Raw genomic sequence first — 5972 nt, forward strand, 5'->3', positions numbered from 1 at the left:
TGCTCGAACCCTATTGTGAACTGCATGTGCGAGAGATCTAGGTTGTGCGCTCCTTATAAGAATCTAGGGCCGGGCACGGTGGCTCACACCTGTAATCCCAGCACTTTGGGAGGCCGAGGCGGGTGGATCTCAAGGTCAAGAGATCGAGACCATCCTGGTCAACATGGTGAAACCCCGTCTCTACTCAAAATACAAAAACTTAGCTGGGCATGGTGGCACGTGCCTGTAATCCCAGCTACTCAGGAGGCTGAGGCAGGAGAATTGCCTGAACCCAGGAGGCGGAGGTTGCAGTGAGCCAAGATCGCGCCATTGCACTCCGGCCTGGGTAACAAGAGTGAAACTCCATCTCAATTAAAAAAAAAAAAAAAAAAAAGAATCTAATGCCTGATGATCTGAGGTAGAACAATTTCACCCCAAAACCATTTACTCTCCAGCCCCCCATTCACCCTTGGACTGGGAAAAACTGTCTTCTACAAAACCAGTCCCTGGTACCAAAAAAGTTGGGGGGTTGTCAGAGAACCACACTTACAAAGTAAGCAGCACCTTCTAAGTGATATCTGAGACTTGGGGTCAAGATGCCTGAGCAGTTCTGCCTGTAATTTGAAAATGAGAAATGAAATTAGTCTTCAAGCTTTTTATTCTGAACCTTTTTTAGCCTTTACATATTATCTTATATATGTTTACCTTTGTATTAAGAAGTTTTCTTTTTTTTTTTTTTTGAGATGGAGTTTCACTCTTGTTACCCAGGCTGGAGTGCAATGGTGCAATCTCAGCTCACTGCAACCTCCACCTCCTGGGTTCAAGTGATTCTCCTGCCTCAGCCTCCCCAGTAGCTGGGATTACAAGCATGTGCCACCATACCAATTTTTTTGTATTTAGATTTAGTAGAGCATTTTTTTTTTGTATTCACCATGTTGGTCAGGCTGGTCTCGAACTCCTGACCTCAAGTGATCCACCTACCTTGGATTCCTAAAATGCTGGGACTATAGGCATGAGCTACCATGCTCGGCCTATGTTAAGAAAACTAATGGAAACAAGATCAGCCTCCCTGGGAGGCTGAGGTGGAAGGACTGCTTAAGCCCAGGAGTTTGAGGTTGTGGTGAACTGTGTTTGCACCATTGCACTCCAGCCTGGACAACAGAGCATGACTGTCTCTAAAAAAAAGAAGGAAAAAATCACCACACACTTGTTTTTGGAGATTTTTCTCAGGTTTTATTATGGTTCCTATTCAGGATTTTGTGCACTGAAATTACTAGAAAAGCAGCATGCATATGCAAGATGACAGGAGCTGACCTTTCTATTGCAAGGTTAAATAGGGGTACTTCAAGGTAGGAAGGCTTAGCTTGCTACAAAAGGTACCTGCTGGGAGAACTATTATCAGAATGGTAAATCTCAGCAGAGGCTAATATCCCCCTACAGGCTGTGGGAAAATACTTAGAACTTAATAGTAAAAGTATTCACAAAAAAACGGAAGAGAATGAGCTAGGATTACACGCTGGTTAATAATGGACCAGCCAGAACCCAAGACATATCACTAAGGCAGCGGACTGGAAAAAGAAAGTAAACCAGGTTTATTTTTCAGTAATTTAAAATGGAGTTAAAATTAATTTTGTTCTGAAGTGTTTCTAGGATTGCCAGGCGCGGTGGCTCATACCTGTAATCCCAGCCCTTTGGGAGGCCAAAGCAGGCAGATCACCTGAGGTCAGGAGCTCGAGACCAGCCTGGCCAAAATGGTGAAACCCCCATCCCTACTAAAAATACAAAAATTAGCCAGGCATGATGGCAGGCACCTGTAATCCCAGTTACTTGGGAGGCTGAAGCAGGAGATCACTTGAACCCAGGAGGCAGAGTTTACAGTGAGCCAAGATTGTGCCACTGCACTCCGGCCTGGGTGACAAAGCAAGACTCTGTGTCAAAAAAAAAAAGAAAAAAAGTATTTCTAGAAATTTTTTTAAAATCTCCTAAAATAATTGGCAACATCCTGGGACACTACCCACAAAATAAGGAAGCATAGAAATCACTGTCCCAGCCGGGCACAGTGGCTCACACCTATAATCCCAGCACTTTGGGAGGCCAAGGCAGATGAATCTCCAGGTCAAGAGATCAAGACCATCCTGGTCAACATGGTGAAACCCCATCTCTACAGAAAAAAAAAAAAAAGAAAGAAAGAAAGAAATCACTGTCCCTAGAAAGCATATTTAAGATGGTGACAGATAATCCATTCTGACCTGCCTCTCGAAGCAGTCCAACGCAGATTTTATCAAGTGGCGCCAGTGCTAACACATCATGTGGCTAGAACAGAACTGACACTGAATGTAAAGAAAATCATGGCCAGGCGCAGTGGCTCATGCACCTTGAGAGGCCGAGGTGGGAAACTCACTTGAGTCCAGGAGTTCGAGACCAGCCTGGGCAACACAGAGAAACACTGTCTCTACAAAAAAATTAAAAACCAGCCAGGCAGAGTGATGTGCACCTGTGGTCTCAGTCACTCAGGAGATTCAAGAAGGAAGATCACTTGAGCCCAGAGGTCAAGGCTGCAGTGAGTCATGTTTGCACCACTGTACTCCAGCCTGGGCTACAGAGCAAGACTCTGTCTCGATTTCAAAAAGAAAGAAAAGAAAATCACATGCATTACCAGAAGGGACCTTAGAAATCACCTAGTTCAGCCACCTCCTTTTCCAGATACAGAAACCATACACTTTCCTCTAAGTGGCTAGCCACTCTGGCACCTAGTGTCAGAAAAGGAACTCAGATGCACATGCCTTTGCTTCCCAGTGCAGGGATCATGTCACCCTCCCAAACTTTTGGCTCTCAGGTGACATTTCCTATGCAACCAGAGTCTAACACTCCACCCTCCCCACTTCCCTACATGTACAGTAAACGTAGTGTCACCTGGCTCTCGAGGAATGGGGAAGTGAAAGGATGGCAGGGAAGGGAAAGAGCTTGCACAGAGCTGTTGTTAGGGCGGAGCACCTGAGGCAGCCAGCACACAGGTGACTCTCACGCTTGCCATATTTCACTGACCAAACCCTCTGGGCAGATCTTGCCTCACAAGCTCAGAATCATTAGGACAACTGGTATAGTTTGAAATCTCCTCGGCAGACATGAGAGTGAGTGAGAGAGCGAGCGAGCTGGCGGTCATGGGATTCTGTGAAACTTTCTCCTCTTTATCTCCGTCGATGTCTTCCTACCTACCACCCTGCCCTGTTGTGAGGTAACACTGTCCTCAGGAGAAAACTGAAGAACGCATTGCCACGGCTAGCACTGAGGGTCCTCCCTGGGGGAAGTGCTTGCATCAGAGCCACACTGACTGGAATTGGGAACCATCAGGAAGTGGAAAGGCAGGGAAGGGATGAGAGTTCAGGAATGCAGCCAGGGTGAAATTATTATAAATGGTTTTGATGAAAGGATGTTTCATAAACATTATCAAAATGAATCACTGTTTTAATGGGCTCTGGAACTTGCAATAATAAAACCACTCCCACGAAGTAGTAATATGTCAGGCGGAACCTGCCATCTGCTTTTCCAATTATGTCTCACAAGCAACCTACAAGCCAGGAATCATCCCCATTTTACAGCTGAAATAAAGAGCAGTGCGTAACTTACCTAAAGTTATTTGGTAAATGGCAGAAAAGAGATTCAATCTCAGCAATCCTTACCAAATTGTCCCTTTTGAAAACCATCCTTTCATTTCGCCACTTCATTTATCCAGGAGAGTGAAGAAATAAGGTACCATTTTTCAAGATACAACTTACTTCTCTAAGCCCCCCCAAATTATTTTAACTACAGTATTTCTGATGACAAGTCTGTTAAATGTAAACAGACTTCCCTTTTGGAATGAGGCACATAGATAACTTAGTGATTTTTCTCTGGTGAATCTGGGTCACCACTGCAATCTCTGCAGGGTGGCAACAGCGATATCCTCGGGGGTAACTGGCCTCAAGACACGTCAGTCCACCTAAGCATCCTCTTTCAGGTCCCCACAGCCCACGTCAGGTTCTGCAGTGGACTGCCTGTCAATGAGCAAGAAGCTCTCCTGGCAAGGCTTGCCAGCTCTTCTGTTCTCGTAAGCTGGAAACTACACACGCACATTTCTTAAAACTCGATGTAAAGGTTGAGTCATGCTATTTTAATATGGTATCTATTGTGGCTGCTATATACAGTCTTCTACCTTCTATTATTTTGGCTAGCTTAAAGAGTGATGAAATGGTCAGCAAAGCAAACATGTTATTACAGCATTATCGAAATGGTAGATGTACATATACTCCAACTGGGTGCCTCAGTTTCCTCAGGGGCAAAGGATAGACTAAGAGTCCCATTTACAAAATGTTTGCCCTTCTAAAACAAATCAGTTGAGGAGACCCTCCTAGAGCTATTCCTCATAGCTGTATAGAGGGCCTGACATCCTCATCATCCTCCCTGGATTCCTATAGCTCTTACCATGTGTACCTGCACTTGGTATATAATCGTAGTTTTTTTTTTAATAGAGACAGGGTCTCGCTATGTTGCCCAGGCTGGCCTTAAATTCCTGGACTCAAGCCATCTGCCTGCCTCGGCCTCCCAAAGTGCTGAGATTACAGGCATGAGCCACTATGCCCAGCTGTATACTTTATATTTTTAAATTTTCACCAACATATTGACTTATCACCAGCCCACAGGCCTCAGAGCATACTTTTGCACCAGAGGCCCAGAGCACACTTTTATACCCACTGCTGTACCTAGCACAACTTCTGACTCATTGCCAAGGCTCACTGAATGGTGAATTCCTCCTTCTGGTACCACTGCACTCTCCTTTGAAACTGTGCTCTCTAGACCACTTCCAATAGGACTTGGATCTAACATCTGTGAGGAAAAAAGAATCACAGATAAAACAGAATTCCCCAACAACTTGGTATTCCCTTTAAAAAAAAATCCCTTTGTCATAATGAACCAAACAGTATCTCCTGCTTTGTGGTAAAGGATCACCCCTCAGCAAAAAGGGAGCAGTACCTCAACAATCTTATAGCCAAGAACTGGCACAGCTTCAGAGCCACATCTGCCACCAGAAAGCAGCTTCCAGTCCATGTGACCCAGGCCCCCCCAAAAAGCTACATAATTCTTTTTTTCTCTTAAGTAACTTCAAAAATTTTTTCAGAAGCTACTCAAACCATACAATGGTAGGAGAGAAGTCCTGCCCTGCCCCATCACAAGCTTCTGTGCAAACAGGCTAACCAACCCTAAAAAGTGGACACCCAGATAGTTTTCAAAAGCATCCTGTAGGCTGTGCATCATGGCTCACACCTATAATCTCATGCTTTAGGAGGCAGAGACAGGAGAACCACTTGAGTTCAGGAGTTTGAGGCCAGCCTGGGAAACAGAGACCTCATCTCTACTAGCTAGACATGATGGCGCGTGCTTATGGTCCCAGCTACTGAGGAGGCTGAGGCAAGAGGATCCCTTGAGCCCAGGAGGTCGAGGCTGCCATGGGCTATGATTGTACCACTGCACGGTAGCCTGGGCACAAAGCGAGACCCTATCTCAAAAAAAAAAAAAAAAAAAAATGGATCCTGTAACAAGATCTCATTATAGGCAAGAAATCCCAGGATTTTGAGGTATCTGACATTATCAGGTATTTTATCTTTATGAAGGGTAAGTTTAGATTCAGGCAAAAAGTGCCAGGCAGAGGGGCGATTCTTCTCCTGAACTTTTACTCACCGGCCTCCCATGGCCATTTAGCTATTTTAAATTGGCAGGATTTGGTCTGCACTATCAATTTTGACTGATAAATGCTGGTGCTTCCGAGGAAGAAAACTACCTCTAGAGAAGACAGAACCCCCGCCAAGAGTGATCACAGCAGGTTGCTGCCACCTTGTGGTGGGTTGCTGCAAATGCGGGAGCAGCAAACCCTGCCGGGTTGCTCTCAAGGAAAACAAAACTCAATGTGTGTATAAAAAACAAACTCTTTGTATAAACAACAGACTCTTAAGACCATG

The sequence above is a fragment of the Callithrix jacchus genome, chromosome 4 (genome assembly GCF_049354715.1).
Source record: "Callithrix jacchus isolate 240 chromosome 4, calJac240_pri, whole genome shotgun sequence".
NCBI classification, from domain to species: Eukaryota; Metazoa; Chordata; class Mammalia; order Primates; family Cebidae; genus Callithrix; species Callithrix jacchus.